General features: G+C 45.8%; 1 protein-coding gene across 2 annotated transcripts in view; it reads right to left on the minus strand.

Annotated features, from left to right (window-relative positions):
* The window catches only part of ZHX2 (zinc fingers and homeoboxes 2), a 73501-nt gene extending 54791 nt beyond the window's left edge, over window positions 1–18710 (minus strand). Inside the window, exon 1 of one of the 2 annotated variants that reach the window (XM_056485889.1) lies at window positions 18587–18710. The gene's annotated coding sequence lies outside the window, so the exon portion shown is untranslated. The remainder of the gene's footprint in view (window positions 1–18586) is intronic. The other variant, XM_056485888.1, reaches the window with a different exon arrangement.
* Window positions 18711–19285: the final 575 nt, after the last annotated feature.

Consider the following 19285-nt stretch of genomic DNA (forward strand, 5'->3'; position numbering starts at 1 on the left):
GTAACTTGCAATATTATGACAACCTCTCAAAAACTGGGAAGCAGCACAGCAGCATCAACTGGAACATCATCCACTGTCCAAAGGCAAATGGCACAGTCTGGATTTGATTTGTATTTTTATGGCTGCGTTTTCCAGATGAAATGTGTGGTCTAAGCAAAAAACACATCCAGAGTCTTCACTGCCTTCACCCAAACTCAGCCATAGGCTCTCACATGTCCCACTGAAACAACCAGGGCCCCACCTGTGCCCCAAAATCCCTTAGAGCACTCTGCCCTCCAGGAAACTCTGTAGTGCTCTGTTGAAAGATGGGCAGTGCTCAAAAATTTTATTCTTCCTGGAGGCTGTATTTAAAAAGATTTTCTACTGTCCTTGGTGGAGTTTCACATTTTGGATGTGTGACAAAGCAGACATTGTGTGCAGGGAAATATAAATTCTGACTGCATGACACTACCCTAAAGTTAGAACTTCAGGACTGGATATGGACCGAATTTGACCCCTTGAATCAAATTGCTCAGATCTTCTCTGCTGCTAAAATAAGGGCAGAATTTTGTCCTGAAAGCTTCCTCAGCTTGCAGAAGAGTTTAACTAGAGACCTGTCAAGTTCCTAGTCCACACCTCAAACAGCCTTGTCAAGTCATACAATCAGCAAGCAGCAGCCAAGGCAGGGTTTTATTGTCAGGGAAGGTAAACAAGTAACAGGCAGTGCTGCTCATCTATCTCAGGCTGGTGCATATAATTTTAATTAAAGCATTTATGTAAATACAGATGCAAATTAGGTTCAGTGTAGCATCTGACAAATTACTATCAAAGACCTGAGGCTACTGGCAAATTATCAGCATGAGCTCTCATGATGTGAAGGTATGAAATCCAGTCTTAGTCCAGACACTGTATATTTTATTTGGCTTAAATTTGCAGTAAAGCACCATACTGATACAAACAGAAGAAGTTAAATAGTCTTCCATTTGAAAAAAGTGCACTGACAAGGTAAACTAACATCCTTAAAATCTGTCCTTTAGATAGCCTGCCTCTATGAAGAAAAAAATCCTTTTTACATTTCTGCAACACCTACCAAAGAAACTCAAAGCATCTCTGAAATGTTAATTAATCCATACTCTCCCCAAGGGATATCTATTTTAAAGATGGTTATATGGAGCCTGCATTCAACTCTCATTTGCCAAAGGCTCACAGGGGAAAAGCCACAGAGATCAAATCTGGACCTTGGCCCTGCTCCTCCATGTTCTCATCACAAGACTTCCCCTTCACAAAAATCACAAGAACTCACTCACACCAAAGAGGTGTGAACCTCTTCGGCCTAGATATCACTCCTCAAAGTACTGTTAACTTCAAAAACTTGTTTAACTTGCAAAGATGATTACAGGAAGAGAAAAATAGAGGAAAACAAATCACAAGAGAAAAAAACAAAACACTCTCAACATTTGATAACTGAAGGAATATTGACATCATGCTGAAAGAATCTTATCTTTGGAAAATGAAAAGGTATGACCAAGGTAATCTTCATTGCAGTATCAGCATCAGCTTCTGCTATTTCTTCCCTCCAGGTTCAATTCCATCTTCAGGGCCTTGGAAGGGGAGAGCAATTGTCCTTCATTCAGAACCACCCAGTAAGACCAATGCTTAGAAAGAGGCAATAGCTCATAAGGTTTTAAAGCAGACTTAACTTAATCAACATCAATGATGCTTAAGTGCATGCTTAACATTTTTCCAGCAATACCCTTGCACATTTCCCAGGGTATGAAATTCCCACTGGCACTGACAGAAGTGAAATCACATTTCCAATTTATTTGGAACAGATGCATTAAGTTCCTTGGAAGTAATTGTTATTACTGGCGATGAAGAAAAGGAGAAGGAAAGGCAAGAAGGTTTGGAGTTACATAGGTACATTCACAGTGTGACAAAATGTTACATACACATGTCATAGCATTACTATGACAACAGTGTTTGGAAGACGTGTAGCCAGCATTTTGTAAGCATATGGTCATATACTGGCCCCTTCCTGTGCTCAAAATTAAAAACAAAACAGAGGGACAGGAGCTAAAGGCATGAAGCCACAGACTGGCCAGTTTGCATTCCTTTGCCCTGATATCAGTTGTAATGACTGCACAGTCATTCAAATGCTTTGCTTATTGATGTGCTTATTTGTCTTTAGCATCTTGCTTCCAAAAAACCCAAAAAACCTCCAAGAAACACAGAGAAATGCAAGTGTTGGTTTTGAACATTGGGACACCAGTGAGAATTCCTACAGTAAATGTGATTTCGTGGCTGCAGGGAGTGTGTGGAACAGGGTAACAAGAAATGCTGATGTAATTAAGGAAATGATACTGAGGTCACACCTCCTACTATCTGCTGGAACAGGCTAAATGCAAGAGCTTTATGCTCCTGGAAATTGGACATCCCTGCTTTCCATGGCTATTAAGAGAACTAGCACATATATACACACACACATGTACATTTACATGTATATGTATATGTATATGTATATGTATATGTATATGTATATGTATATGTATATGTATATGTATATGTATATGTATCTTGCTGGAGAGCAGTTAACATTCCAAGCTCTGCTTCTCCACAGCACATCTGCATCTTTAATGGCATACCTGCTCCAGTAAAATCATTTCCTAGGTCTCCTTTGGAAGAAGAAAAATGCCAAGTTTTGCTGAAGGGAGGGGAAGGGTCAAGACTGTTACAAAGGATGACACACCTCCCATACTTAACTAGGGAGAAAACCAAGCCAAAACCACAGCCTTACCATGTATTGGTTCCAAGTCAGAGCCCACATTCCTAAAGAGGCCAGGTTGGCCATCCTGAGGATTTCTTGTTAACAATCACATCTCAGTAGACGTTTTTCTTATCTGATGACTTAATCAGGAAATTTCAACAGATCAAATGATTGCACTAGTTTTGCTAAAAAGCAGTAAGTGACTTGCAACATACAAGCAAACAGATAAATAAGAGACTTGTAGGTCTGATGTTGTCTCAGCTGGCACATCCTTAGGGAATTGTTTGGAAATCAGTGGTCCTATAATGTACTGAGAACGTGAGCAGCAGGGTATGGTTCCAGCTATGGGAGAGGTTTTAATGCCCTGCCTGACCTTGTGCAAACCACTTTTACTCCCCAGAGCTTCTTCACTTAATTATTGTAAAAAACTTTTCTGTATCACAAATACTGGTATGGTAAATACCCAAGAGGATACAAGGTGCTGTATTTTAAGAAATATGAGATCAAATAAGCACCAATGAAGCACCTTCTCTGCTTCTCCAGTAAGGCTTGGAATAACCCTGAAGGGTTCTTCTTGAGCAAAGAAATGTGTAACTCTAAAATGCTGGGGAGGAAAAGAAGAGCAATGCTTCATCAAAGGACCTGTACTAGCAGTCTAACAACATAATCTCGTGAAGGGAGACAAGGATTAAAAGTTGGTCTGGAAAGACACAGCAGGTAGTAAAAATACAGCAGTATCCATCTTTCAAAATTCAAGAGGTCTTGAAGGAGGGTGCTAGGAAGCAGGAAGGGAATTTCTCTGCCCAAGAGGTGAAGTGGTGCCTTGGTTCCTCTGTCTGCATATTTTTCCACCTTTTATTTTTGGATCTCACAACGTTATCCAGCACTAGATGGCACCCAGCTGGAATAACAGCCACCGTGCCCTGCTCCAGGGGGCAGCAGGAGCACCAGAACCACCCTGCAAAGGTGGGAAACAGAATGTGGAACATTAAAATGCATCTCTCACCTCTGTTTCACTTAGGAGGATTGGAGAACACACCTTTAAAAATGTCCAGGAGCTGATTTCCCAGAAGTACAGCAGCAGAGGAGCACCTGTGTCACCTCATCACAGCGCTGCACAAGGGACAGGGCACAGTGGCAGGGGTGCAGAGAGCCCTGCCCAGGGCAGCAGGACATCCCCAGCATCCCCTGTGCCCTGGGCTGTGCCAGCACACCCTCACTGTGAGCACACAGTCACAGCCACACCTCTCCAGCTGGGCCAGGACAGCTCTGCTGGCAGCAGCCTGAGTGTAGGCACGGCTTAACCCCCAGCTATCTTCAGCAGAAGGTGGGATGCAAGCAAACATCCCAGCATACAGCACAGCCTGTGTGGTGATGCTAAACCCAACCTTTGTGCCCTGCCACACAGAGCTGCTCAGGCCACTGGTGGTGGGGATGCTGTCAAGTGAGAGCCAAGATGCTGATGCCATGAAATAAATGGTTTTATAAACCCTCCAACAGGACAGTTTTCTTATTGATACAGAAACTCTAGATGAGCACTGTTTTGGGCCCATCACATCAGGTTAGTGCAGAAGGACCCACTTGTACAAGCAGAGCAGTCAAAAGGCCAATTTGCAGTCCTTAAGCCAAGGCAAGAACAATGCATTAACAGCATCACTGGAAAAAATGTGGAACTAGCACATCTCAAAGGAGGTTAAACTCTTCTGAAAAGGCCAGGTTTAGCAGGGACAGCCTTACTGCAGACTCAACCAGGAGCCATTTAATTTGGCTGGCTGACCTCTTGCCCAGTTTTTGCCCATGAACTGGTTTTGCCCTTTTGTCTCTTAATTTTAGGCTTGGGTAACATTTTCCTGTCCAGAATTTACTATAACCCAAAGCAGCTGCTGGCTGCAGTACCCGCCAACCTTAACACACACAAAAACTTAAAACTAACACTTCCAACCCTGTGTATCACCCCTGAGGACACAGGCAAACACAGATATAGCTAACCAACAACTGGTTTCTGCCAAAAATGCTAGAGACCCACAATCCCAATGAACTCCCAATACCCCAAGCATCACTTAGATGCCAAGACATCACTTCAAGGGCTAAACTTTAGAAACCACTTTTCATAAATCTGAACAATCATTTTTATCTTGACATGACCACATTGCCAGAAAAAGAAGATTAATTATGATTTGCAGCATCTTCTAAAACACAGTCCAGTTCTCAGTCTGAAAGTGTTGAAATCAGGAATTTGCCCAACTGCAAATACATGCTTTCTCCTTGGAAACACAGCTCACACTGAGCAGCAGGCAGAAGATACATCTGGAATTTCTCTGCTGCCAGCCACTGTTTTAGTTCATGTTATGATACCAAGAAATGAAAGTTGTTGTTTCTACTGAGAACTCCTCCTTCTTCCAGTCATTTCATAGGATACAGTACGTTTCTACTTACTGGAAGTGTTAATTATCACTGTGTTTTCTCACATAATTGATACTTGATAATTAATGCCTTTGGCAGTGGTAAGACATGGCCCTCAACAATTTGAATTACACTGATCTTCCCTCTCCTCAGGAGAGGAGATTTTACAACATCTCTCACCTGTGATTCAGCCTCAAACTGAGAGTTGGAGAATGGTCTCTGTTTTGGATGGCAGACTCCTCCTAACTACCAAGAAAAAGGCTCCCAAAACTTATGTGGAGTTTTGTGCCCATGCTGATAGGAAAGGAGCAGCTCTACAGAAAGAGAGGTAATGGCACCCACTGGTAACTAAAATCACCAATGATCTGCTCTGCAGCTGTCTCTAGAAGAGTCAACAGTCAGGGACTCGCTTCTTGCATCCACACATTCTCCAGCTTTTGCAGGAATTGCCTCAATGAAGAATCACAAAAGTAGCTAAAGATGTGGATGTTATTCTTGTAGCAGTAGAATCCCAGGAGTCTTCCCCAGAGACACTTATGCTAGTTTTGAGGGCAAAACCAGATGGCATTCAGTATGCTGCTGGAATATTCCTGGAGATCAGCGTGACAAGGGAGTCCCATCAGCACCTCCTGAAATCATCACAGGGCACAGCATGACCACGAAGTTGTGTCTACCACATTCACCTTGCCATAGTGTGAAATAAACATGGCAAATTAACTTCAACATTATTTCAGTGAAGGGCTTTGAATTTCTACCTTGGGTCTGTCCTAACTGCTCCAGCAATTGAAAGAACAGCTCCAGGAGAGAAACCAACCTATTGCAATTTGATATAATGTGGGATGAAATAGTCACACTCTGTAAGAAATAATGAGAAAGTTGTACCAGAGAATGCTCTGATATGGATTTATTTTCCCACCTGGCTTCACTTCACCACTGCCTCCAACCCCAGAAGCTTGAAGAGTATTAAAGGCTGGTCATTCCTGACATACCCTGCATCTTCCAGACACAGAGGATCTTTTTTACCCTGACGGACAGCTGCATATGGGAAAGATGTGAAACACTGTACAAAGTGGTCCTCATTCCTGGAGTCATACGTGTTCTCTTTAAAGCATGTCTCTCTACCAAAAAACTCCTCCCACATGTATTTACACCAGTGTTTGCTCTGCAGATGGCTGTGGGAAAGAAACAGAGATTTTAATCTGTCTGGTGCACCACCAGCTGAGCTGCAGTTGGGATTCAGTGGACAGACTCTCTACTGCTGGTAGACTGAAGCAATGAGATGAACACAGCTTTATCTCCAAAATCTGGATGGAGGGCCAAAATAGCTTCCCTGCTGGTTCTTGGACCAGAGAGAACTAAAACAACTGGCTTCTTCCCAGGGAAAGCACTACTCACTGCTCATCTCTGTGATCATGTAGGAGCTGTTTGGAATGGGACAGGAATGACTTGTAGTAATGGCTTCAGATGGGGCTTAGTGTGTGTCCCCCTCTCTCACACTAACCAGACTTCAGTCAAAAGTATCATTACAGTTTTGGGCAAAACGTTTCCATCCTCTGCTGGCTTTCTATTTCTTGGCTCCAATGTCCAACTTTTGTGCCTCAGTTTCCCCAGCACTTAAGAGTAAACAGACCTCCCCTGGAGGTATCAATTACACCTTGGTGCTTGTATAGAGGGATGCAAAGGAATGCACTACAGGAACCAGAGATCATCAATAAAGCATCCAGGACTCTGCCACCAATTATTCAGCAAACCACCAGCCCACTCGACCCCTAGAGCCAGATGTGCAGCACCAGCTCAGAAAGCAAAAAACAGGAAGAATCTGCCAGGTTCTTCATATTCATGAGCTTTTTAATAAAGCTCAACAAAACTTGGAGGCATGCTCTCTGCTGTTGCTCCTGCCCTTTTTCACAGCGTGCAAATCATAAATATTTCAGGGGAAGAGTCCAGAAAATTTGCAAGACTGGTCCTAGCCTTTTACAGCATTAATGAGCAGACCATTAATAGTTAATGAAGCAGCTGCTGGTGATCTCAGAGGTAAAGAAAAAACGAGAACAGTAGCATTTGCCCATTCACTACAATGTGATAATGTGAAGGAATGGCTTGATCCTTCCATCAAATTCTCCCCATCACAGCAAGACCCAGAAGTTGATCACAGGACTTCCAGCAGAACCACACCACAGCCTCCTGCCCCACTGCTGTCACCCAGCAGGAATGGAAGGGGTCTGAACCAACCATCCTGACGCTCTGGGCACATCTGTGGCACTGCAAAGGCCTCAGTGCTCTGTCTCAAATACAACTCTAATGTTCCAAACAATCAGGTAGAACCATGGAATTCCTATGTGCAGGTGTGTGCATGCACCCCACAGCCACACATATGTAAAAATGCCAATTGAAAGAGTGGGGGTTGAGGCCTTTCAAAGGTCCCAACTGTTTGTTCAAAGCTGCAATTTGAGGGCCAAATTCACAATACAACTACAGCCAACTTCAAAGAACAGTTTCTGTGATTTCAGCCTCAGATGCAGTGAGGACTTTGGTGAAAAGGTATTTTTGCTGTACTTACTGTTTTGTATATGTGAACTGACATCCCTTGGCTGTATGTCTGCAGACAGGAAAGCACCTTGCAGACAAGAAGTCACCTTTTGGCAACTCTGCTTGCCAGGAGCTTTACCAAGGAAGGGCACTGCTGGCCAGGCTGCTGGGTGCAATGCAGCCCTGCAGCCCTTGTGGGGCAAAACAAAAGGGCACAGCAAGAAGCATTGGGAAGAAGTTTGGATGCTGCCAAAGTTAATTTCATTTGTTTTATCCCTGCCAGTATCACTGATTTTTAAAGGATTTGTGAGGTTTGTTTCCATCTTCCTCCACATTCCTGTATATGTGGGTCTGTCAATCCCAGAGCAGTAACTTCCTACTGGTCAAATGGAAACAGGTAAGTTATGGAGAGACCCCCCCCCCCCCATCCCTTGTGCTCTGGAGAGTGGTTAATGTGACCCAGTGCAAGCAGGAATCCAAAACCACAAACCAAACCTGCTGCAAGGGGTTTGAGTCAGTCCTGCTGGCCCCTGGAATAATCAGTCTCCTGGATTTCAGCTCAAATCACATCTGGCTTGTCACAGGTTAAGCCTTTTCTGTGGTTTTCTAATAGGGGTCTGCACAAAAAGCAAGGATTGGTAGCAGAGAGGCTCCCTGAAGACCCTCAGGGGGACAGGGACAGCACAGACCCACCTTCCTCAACAGCAAACTGAGCAGGGTTTGGATGCAATCTGAGTACCTCCCTTTTATGTAAGTGTCCTTAGCACAGAGTGCAAAAGTTCATCTGTCCCAGCCTTTCAGGACTGGAAGACAAGAGCCTTGCATTCAAAGGGAAGAAAAAAAGGAAAAGTAAAGCTTAATCTCAAAGTTACAGTCTTAATTCCACCCTCCAAGCCAGAGATGTTTTAGTAGTGCAGGAGTCAAAAGCAATTGCAGTACTTTGTTAAATAATTAACTATGATTTTCCTAATCTATCCACAGGTTCTCACTGAAAAGACAAAAAATATCCCCATCAACACCCCACTCTCACCTAAGCAATGAGCTTCCTACAGCACCTCCAGGGATAATCCTCTAGTTTTTAACAAAACTGGTCCTTGACTTCTCACCTTCAAACATGATTCTGCCTGCTGCTCTCAACACAGATCAAAGGTGACCTTAGCAGATCCTTACTGTGCTAAGACATAAAATAAATTTAGTAAGTTAAATTTCAAGTAATTACGTTATTCTGTAATTTTATTAAAAACTATCATTTGCCAAACATGCTCTGGGAAAAAAAAATCTACTAATATTACTTAATAATAAAGTACATAATTAGCAATGAAGGTATACTGCCTCTTTTTAAAATCCGTAGCATGTAATGCTCCTTCATGATTTGAGTGGGGAGCCTTAAACCATCATAAACATTGATTTAAAGACTTTAACACCTTGAACTAATTTAAATCATATTAAGGATGAAACATCACATAGGAAAAACCCTGCCAAATCCAGATGTGTGTTGGGGTGTTCCTTATTCTCACACCATGTATTTTACATAATTTAAGAACAAACGTTTTAAAACAGCAGACAAGTGGAAAAAAAATCTTTAATGACCAAAAAAACCTACCCAACCTCAAAGTTTCTTAAACAATTTCCTATTAGCTGCCTGTTTCATTTAAAAGAGAAGGAAAAAAAAAAAAGTTGACCTTTTACCTTCTCCAGCTACACTGCAAAAGTTTTAATGCTGTGTGTTACATTTTCTGTTTCCAACCCTTTGAGAACTTATTTTTTACTGATTTTACAAGACAGCAAAGGGACATGGGCCATTCACACACTAGCCAAAAATTTATCAAGCTGCAGCCCCGAACAAGCCAAGTGGCCACAAGAGAAGCAGATGTGTGCTCCAAAATGAGTATCTGTAGGCTACAAAGACCAATAATAAAGGGTTGCAAATCTCAGTCCTTTGCTGCTGTGCAGACCAGCAATCACAAATTCGAGCAGGGGAAGGTCTCTCAGGCAATCTGTGCCAGAAGCTCAGCATGGAACTCATCTGGGAGATGCTACAGCAGGGCCCAGAGACACAAGCCAAGCAGTGACCTTGCAACACACAGTAGCAGCCTCCACCCTGAGACTCAGGAAAAGGATCAGGACAAGAGAGAAGGAACAAATAAACCCCCTATCTACACAGGGGTGAACAAAATACAGGCAGACTAAAAAATAAACTAACTAAAGCATGTTAGATGAAGACCTGAACCAGTGGAAGTGGTCCTACTGCTTGTGCCAGTGAGAAGCAAATAGGAAAGGATGCCTTGAGTGCAAGGCAGATAACTGAAAAATATGATCAGATTCCAACTTTGGCTGCAGAAATCAATACAGAGAGGAAACTCAGGTATGAATTCATGTTTCCTGTGCAAATACACCATTTAAAATGCATCAAACTACATCTCACATCACTCCACACAACAGATCTAAAAGCTAAAAGCATGGCAGAGCCCAGGAGATAATTCCCATCCCTCTTGCTGTCTGCTCCATCTGTATAAGTAAAGCAGCCTGCAAACAGCCACAAATCCTTTGCCACACAGTGCTGCATACCACTGACATCACCACCAATTTTGGGATGCAGCTTGTGTTAAATACCCAGAATCTCCTTACAAAGTACCTTGCACACCTTTCCCGGAGAGCCTCCCATTCAATAGCACATTTCAAAGCAGATCCCACTCTCCATAAAGCACCACAACAGCTCTTTGCCCAGATGAAAGGTGCTCTTTGTCCTGTGAGCACCCTGTCACAGCAAGTTCCTTGCTGGGATGTGGATGGAGCCCTCCAAAAAGATGTCAGGGTGGGCACAGACTGGTAGGGGAAGAGGTGAAGGAAGAGGATTCCACAGAGAAATCAAAAATGCAAACCACGTGCTCAACAATGATCTTCCTCCTAAACTGGGCACTGGGTGCAGACAGGGATTTGTGGTTTGGTTGTTTTGTTTTTTTTTTTTTGTTTTTTTTTTTTGTTTTGTTTTTTAATTTAAAAGAACCATATATTTAAGTCCTCCAGAACTTTTGTGGGAGAGTTGCAGAGGGCTCAGCAAGGAATCAGAGCCAGCTGGCAAAGGATGCCTGGTTCCTGCTCACCCCTTGCACCCTGGGGTGGTGGAACCTGAGGCTGAAAGCCCTCCCTTGAGCACTTTGTGGTGAGAAAAACACCATTCACTGCTCACCAAGAGGCAAGAACAGAGCAAGGAAAAGGGAGTTCAGATTTCAGGAGATTAACTTTAAATCCACCAGCTCAGTGCTCTGATTTGCTGCTGGAGAAGAGATGGGGCTGGAGCTAAGATCATTCCCTATGTACAAGCTCTTTTCAGCATAAATAATATATTGTGACTCTCCTCTCCTGACTCTTACTGAGTGTTTGCACGCTCACCTGGACCATTACACAGAGGGTAAACACATAAAAATAAGGTTGGTAAGGCTAAGATCCAGGATAACAGAACAAACAGAATCTAAGGCACTTCAAGTATAATTAAGATTGAAAGCAAAATCTTTCAGAGAGCTAAGATTTTTTTTTTTCTTTATCTGATTAAGTGTGGATCTTGAAACTTGTGTTTGCCTTGAGCACTATTTCCCAAACCACCTCACCCCATCACCAAGGCACACAGACAAGATGCAAACAGATACACAGAGGAGGGGCATGCTGTGAAACTATTTTAGCAATAGTGAAATTGTGAGGATGCTCTAAAGAGATGCCAATTTAAAAGCAGCTAAGAAAACAGTCTCCTCCAAACACATCATTCTTTCTTGTCACTCCAATTGTTTTAAAACACATGTAGAGCCAATTCCTCTCTTATACTGAACAATCCCAGACCACAGTGGAGCTGGCAGCCTCCTGGCAAGATACTTGTAGCCAAGCACAGGCTGGTAGTACCTGTGCCTCAGGTTAAAGCTCAGGTAAAAGGGCTACTGTCTCTCAAAAAAAAAAAAAAAAAAGAAACACAAAATTAAAAAAAAAAAAAAAAAAAAAAAAAAAAAAGGGTGCAAAGCCCTGAGACATGAGAAACAGATCCCAAAAATCTGAGACTGCAAGGTCATGACTCCTGGCACTGAGTACCACTTGATGGTAATGAAAAGCAGCATGATAAGGGTGACAGGCTGCAAGAGATGACATGGGGATGCCAGATAGTAATGCATGAGTGATAAAGGACTCTGTAACTACCTCTGGGTCTGGTGTACTGTCCCATGGGTGGGAGCAGTGACAGCCATGTGGACTTCCAGCCAGGCAGCCAAGTGCTCTCCCTGGGAGGGAGCTGAGCACTCAAACAACTTCCTTGCCTTTCAATCACATGGAAACAAACAAAAAATCTCTTTGGAAAAATGCAGAAAAAAGCTTCAGGGGAAACCAGGATTCTTTGGGATAACCCCATCTTCCACAATTTTCAAGAAAGCAGTACCAAAGCCTGGAAGACAACAAGCACCAAAGCCTTTAACAGCAGTGTGCTCCCAGCATATCATTTAAATAAATCAGTTTCTGGAGAGACAAAAGACAAGGAAAAACTCCCTGTGGAGCCTGATAGTTTGTGCTCAAGAGGATGCTGAAAAAAAAACAACAAAAACCCCACAACAAGACATATCTGCTTTTGAGGTGGGTGGTAGAAGAGGGGTGGGGAAGGAATATCCCCAGAAACACTTGAGGCCAGAACCATCAGGACTTTCCTTCATTTTATGTGGAAGTGAATCAGCAGTGCTCTGCCAGCACGGCAGCAAAGCTTGGAGATGCTGCTGCTGTCTGCTTCATACTGGCTTTCACTGGCATGAGAGGAGGCAAAACCTCCCTGCTCCACTTCCCAGGCACCACCCAGCACACTTTGAAACCCTCCAAAACTTAACTGCTTCCAACTGGTATCCTCTCGGATTTTTGTCTTGCTAGTAGGATTTAAGAAAAAGAACAAGTATTTTCCCACTCTTGCTATCTAAGTGAAGTGCAGCATAAGGTAACTGAAAATAATAAGCATGAAATTAGGTTGAGAAATGTAAAAACTAAATGTCCAAAACTTAGAGTGAGAAAAGGGAACACACAAATCAGAAGCAATGGAAGGGGCACAGAGTCCTTGAGGCATACTGGTATTTTATTCAATCCCTTTGAGAGTGCCTTCAGCAGCAGCTCAGAACCTGGGGTTTTTGGGTGGTATTTAAAAAAACCCAAACAAACCACAAATAACAAGATTCTGCTTAAAAAGAAAGGAACCACATTCCTCCCTACACAGTTTTGCTCACAGGACTTCTTCCTCCACTCACCAAACGGGACAAGAGTTAAGTAACTCTGAATCTGAGGCTTTCTTACTTATGGTCACTGACTCAAAAGAAGCAAGAAAATCTCTCTCCATTTGTTTGTTGGTTGGGTTTTTTTTTTGTTTTTTGGTTTTTTTTTTTTTGTTTGTTTGTTTGTTTGTTTGAAGCTCCAGTGGATGAAATATGCAGTTTTAACGCTTATTAAAAATTGTGGGAACAACATACAATAAACTACAAAAGAGAAGCCAAAATAAACAGGTAATTTGAGGCTGCAAGTTTTAAAAAATATTTAGTATTTAAGAGGGGAAAAAAGGTCAGGACAGGAAGAATGGGGGGAGGGGAATAGAAGGAAAATCCAAGATTTTGTGCCTCTAATAGGCACAATAAATAAATGAAAAGCAGTGCAAGATGTTCCCATCCCATCCAACCCACTGCTCACATGAAATTAATTGTCCCCTCCACCAGTGCCACACTGAAAATCACAGTATCAAAATGCTACAGGTTAAAAGCTAACACTTAAGATTTGTATCTCCACATGTCCCTTACGGAGGGAGGGACAGAAGCAGAGCGCTGTTCCTCTGCAAAGCCAAAGCTAAGGGTTTGCTAAGTGGAGTAACACAAGGCAAGTAGCTTTGCTTTTCATCTTACAGCATTCTTCCAGGAAAGAAGATGAATTTCAGGCTGTGAAGAGTTTACCAAGTGAACTGAAATATACTGTGAGCAGGCAATACCAGTCTTGAGGAAACTCAGAGCCATTTGCATTTGCCAGGCTGTGCCCATTCCTGTGATCCAGAGCCTCCCCTGCCTGTACCTGCAGGAGGGGCTGCCCTTGACTGGGGATTAACTCCAGCAGCAACAGAGGTTTCCCACAGCAGAGAGCTGAACAAGCACACAACAGCAGGCAAGTCTGTATGGGCACATCTCACATCAGAGGTCTGTACCACCAACTTTTACCATGGACCTTTATCAGGACATGCCACTGAAGCACTGTGCTGGCAAAAGCCATGAGCCAAAGGGCTGTTACACCAGCAAAGGGCCATGATTGCCAATGTCACATCCTGAGCCAGGACTGGGATGATAAACCCACTATCAAGGAGAAAGTTCCTGATGTGCCTGTGGGATGCTGACCAGACCAAAGCACTTGGTTCCCTGCCTAATGAGGTATTCAACATACACAGTCTCACTTTTTACCAAAGCCTGTAGCAATGGGACAAAGAGCAATGGTTTTAAACTGAAAAAGTGTAGGTTTAGATTGGGCATCAGGAAAAACTTTAAAGATCCCTTTCAACCCTCAGGCTGGGCAATCCCAGACAAAGGCAGCATGAGACAGAGACCTACAGGATTTCAGAGCTTTTGAACCATGCAGACAGAAACTGAATCCAAGGCTGAGCCTGGACCATGGTCCTGTTAAACCTGTATGTAGTCTGTGTAGGTGGGAGCTGTGGAGATCTGCAAATTCCTCCCAATAATGTAATTGTTTGAGAGGTGAGCAAGTGCTGAGCAGGCTCCAGTTTGCTAGATCAGGTCCCCACTGGACAACAACCTGGAGAAGACATAACCTGCAGGTGTTGGGGAGGCTTGTTCTCAGAGCAAAGCTGAATGTCCTGCCCTGCTTTCAGCACCCAGCATGTGCCCATGACCCCAGCCAGCTCACAAAAGGTTGTCAAAACTCACTGCAAGCTCAGCCCTCCACTCCTGATGTGCAATTTCCAACCATGCAGGTGTTCCAGATCACGTTCTTCCCCATTTGCTCCCCAACCCTTCCTCCCCTGTCACTCCTCTGTCAAACACTGACACGAGCATCCCCACTGCCAGCCCCTCTCCAGGCACTGCCCACTGCAGGCCAGGCACAGGCAGTCTCATCCATGAATTCAAGGGGATGTTGCAACATAATCCACCTCCTCAGCTACCAGAATCTCCCAGGATGACTTTAATAAATAAGTTCCCTCCCAGCTGCCAATACCTAAACCTTCTCTCCTTGCCTGTGTCCTCTCTCTGCTCACTAACACCACCAAACCATCAGAGCCCTCTGCAGTGCTAAATACACAAAATCATTTCACACCTCTCCCTCAGTTTCACCAGCAGACTCACAATAGTGGGCATTCCACATAAACTCAGCCTATGGAAAATTCAGCTTTCGCTTTAGAACCCAGTTTGGGGTCCCACAGTTCTGAAAAAAGCTTGCCAAATGCATTGCCTCACTTTCAAACTCCCAACATTTTTACAACAACCCTAAGTGCTAATTTTTAAAAACACAACAACCAACCAAAGAACCCTTCTGCCTTGCAAAGACATGGCAGTTTTGGGGAGAGGGCTGGCTTGGTGATTTCTGAACTGTCTCTGAAAGGCAAGGCTGGGATTGAACACTCTTCCCTTCATCTTCCAAGCACCCAACTTATTTTATTTCCATTTTGCTACACCTGCACAAACCAAACTCTCAAATGTTATCCCATATGAAAAGTATTTTAGTAATTCTGGAAATCAATAGCTCTTTCAGCTCTTCAGAAAAAAAAACCTGTATCATTACATCCCATAAAGATACAGATCTATTTTAGAAGAGTTGTTAAAAATCTAACCACAAATATTAGTTCCAGCTGATGTGACATATGTAAACACATCTTGACAGAAGACCAGCAATTATCTTAATGGCTTTAAGTTAAAGCCTTTATAGATTATTTTAGTGCCAACTTTTGTTTATTACTTACTTTCAGTATGAACAAATACTGTCATGTAGATGTGCAGTAACTTTTAGGGGAAAGAACACATTTGCTGAATTACCCTCACACTTAAAAGAAAGTCAAACTACAATTACACTCCATGCAAAATGTAAATGCAATTTTACCTGACAGCCATGCTGAAATCTCAGGGAATTCAGCTGTGACACTGCATGTTTCGGAACAAATTCTAATTAAAATCCTCCTTCTATTTATTTTCAGTGGATGTTTCCATTCCTTAAGCGGACACAAAGAAAAATAATTTATACATGGATTGAAACATCCTAACCAGAAGAGACTCCAAATAGTATTTCCGAGGATCAGCCAAGTTAGGGCAAAACAAGAAGAAATACAACCTGAAGATGTCACACATGCAAATACAGTGATGTCATGTCTGGCATTAAAATCTTTGTCTTTTAGGAGGATGAGCAAAACCTGCTGTGTTCTCATTCCAGCCTGGAGCAGTTTGAAACTGGTTTGGAAATGCAAAAAGAAGCCAGCAACCTTACCCTATTTAATGTTGGCTTTTTTTGACTTCTAATAAAAACACAATAAAACTTTCCCCTCCCCACAAGAAAAAACACAAATGTGACACTACAAACTTGGGTTTTTCATATAATGGATTATTAATTTTACAGATACTGACTAGAAATTGCTGATTGTAACCAGAGTAAAAAGGAAAAAAGAAAAAACAAGTGGAATTTTGAAAGCAATGGGAAGGAGTGTTGTACTTTCAAACACCAACAGCAGGAAATGTCCTGTGTGACGAAACTCTGACAGCTGAACTCTTGGGGTGGACAGGCAGGAAAAACGTCATTTTACAAAGGTGAGTAATCACAAGGTCTTTGGGCTGATGACTGAGCTATAAACACCTATCCACACTTTCTGGCACTGAGTTGATCAGGGATACAAGAGAGGACAAACACGGGAGAGCTCTTGGCCATTGTGTTCTGTAGAAGCCTGAGGAGATAGAAACACATATGGACATAAAAACACGTGGGGACAAAACAAAATATGGACCAGCCAACTCTTAGCATTTATATTCTTCCCAATTGAAGGCCAGTACCTTGCTTTCCCTGATCCAGCAATCAATGTGCAATTCAGTTTCAAAGAGCTGCTGAGTTCATACAACATACTGAAGTCACATCTGCATTATTAAGGCTTCACTGCTAGAGAGATACATTATGCTGGCAAAGCACTCTGGTCACAGATACCTCTTAAACAATAATATTGCTCATCTGGTCTAATAAATCCACGGCAGCACACACCACTCTTAACTCAATGCCATTTCCCAGTAAGGCTGCACGCCGGAGACACCAGACCTGCTCTAGTTACATCCGTGCCTCCAACACCCAGCCCCGGCCAGGAGAGAAAAACCCCGCAGGAAGTTTAATCTGTAGTAGAGAAATGAAGGCATTGCCAGCGCTGGGCTGTGACCCTGCAGCTCTGCAGGAGATGCAGGAGATGCAGGAGATGCAGGAGATGCCCTGCGCACCCCCCGGCAATGCTCGCTCACCCCCCGCTCCCCGCGCTGCCGCTCCGGGACCCTGCGGGCAGCAGCTGCCGATGCCCAGCAGTCCTGACCGCCAGGCCCCCTTCCCACCCAGCCAAGAGTCCTCCTCTGCCCTCCCATTCCTACTTCTCTGGATATTTTCTCCCCTTCTGCTCTACACTTTCCAACCCAAAACTTTTGCTGCGCTCCCCTGCACGGCAGGAGCCTCGCAAGTTCACAGGAGCACCTGCCCCGAGCAAGGATGGGGAGCCGCCATCCGAGAGGTGCCTGGGCAGCCGGGGGGAGGAAATCAGAGCCATGCCCCGCCTCCCCGGCGTCTCCCGCAGGAGGAATTCCCAGGCTCCGAACGAACAAAAGTGCAGGGTATACGGATACCCAAAGTCAGACAGGTACATCCCTGTATCCTTTCCAAGTTATATTCCTAGCAAACACGGGGGGGCGGGGGAACCAGTATCCTTCCCTGTCGCTTTCATCCCAGAGGGAGAGAGAGATTCTGTGATCCTGTCTTTGGAAACCGGCTAAAACAAACGGGAAAGTCACCCTTCATTTAAAAAAACAAACAAACAGAGTGCAACGTGCCAAAGCCCGAATTTCCCCAAATCTCCCTTTTCCGGGGAAAATCAAAATGCCACGGGAAGGCAGAGCCTTTCACCGGGGGTGGAGGAGGGATGGAGTCCGGCTGTGCCCCGCCGCGGTCCCGGCTCGGTGCCGCCGCTCCGCCTCGCCGCTGCCCGCAGTTACCGGCAGCGAGCCCCGCGCCACGGCCACGGCGTCACGGGTGGGAGGGGGGCTAAAAAACAGGGGAGGGAGAGCAGGAGGAAGGAAAAAAACCCATCAAAAATTAAAGCAGGAGAAAGCGGTGCCAAGTGCGGCCGCGGGCGCGGAGCCACGCGCGGCGGCGCCGGGCCCCTCCCGCGCCCCGGGCGGCTCTGCCCCCGGCCCGGACCGCGGCTCCTCGGCACGGACCGCGCTGACAAAATCCCCCGCTCGCCTCTACGTAACGCCCTGTCGAAAGCGGACGCCATATTTTGTGTTGCTGATGTCGACATAGACAAACGTAGACATGTTTCCCCCCCCCACACCCCTCCTGCTTTTCCCCCTTCACACAAACTTGCGATCGGGAGGCGGCGGGCAGCGGGAGAGGGGCGAGGGGAGGGAGGCTGCATGGCCAAAAATGAGAAACGGAGCTAAAATAATTAGGAGCCCACCCCGAACAACCCTCCCGGCTCCCACCCCGGCGCTCTCCCCCGGCCTCCCCCCCACCTCCCGGCCCCCGCCGGAGTCCGGGGACCGGACAGTTTCCAGCGGGAGGAAAAGTTGGGCGGGAGCGGCCGGGGCGGGAGCGGCGGCGAGCGTCCGTGCGCGGGGAGGGGGCGGCCGGGGAGCGCCGCGCACCGGGGGAGGGGGCCCCGCCTGGGAAGTTTCCTACCTGCGCCCAGGGCGGCGGCACCGACTGTCCCGGGCGGAGCGGCACCGGGGCTCCGCGCCGCGCCGCCCCGCTCCGTGCGCCGCCCGCGGCCGCGGGACCCCGCGCCCCCCGCCCCCGCCGCGCCGGCCCGCGGGGAACACGCGCGCCCCGCCACGCGCGCACGCACCGGCCCGGCCCCGCCGCGGAAAAAAAAAAAAAAAATTAAAAAAAAAAAAGGGGGGGAGAAAAAAAAAAGGGAAAAAAAAAAAGGGAGGAAAAAAAAAAAAAAGAGCCCTCGATCGGCGGGGATCTACGCCAAACCCCACATGATCTCTGACGTCAGCCTGCGTATTTGCATACGATACCACCGCCGGCGCGGCCGCCGGGGTCCCTCGGCGCGGCGCAAAGTTGCGCGCGGGGCCGCGCCGCCCCCACCGCCCGCCCGGCCGCGCCTCCCGGGCTCGGCCCCGCCACTTCTGCCCGACCCCCGCCCCTGCCCCTGCCCCGAGCGGGGGCTCTGCTGCCCCGTGCTGGCACCGCCGGCCCCTGCCCGGCCCGGCCGAGCATCGCCGCTCCCCGTCCCGCTGCACGGGCGGAACCACGCGGACCCTCCCGATCGTCCAGGTGCAGCCGGGGCTCGCAGCGGCGGAACCTCTGCCCGGCCCCGGGCGGTGCGAGCCGAGGGGGCTGTGGACCCTTGGTAGAGGGCTGGGAGCGAGG

The sequence above is a fragment of the Oenanthe melanoleuca genome, chromosome 2 (genome assembly GCF_029582105.1).
Source record: "Oenanthe melanoleuca isolate GR-GAL-2019-014 chromosome 2, OMel1.0, whole genome shotgun sequence".
Classification (NCBI taxonomy): domain Eukaryota; kingdom Metazoa; phylum Chordata; class Aves; order Passeriformes; family Muscicapidae; genus Oenanthe; species Oenanthe melanoleuca.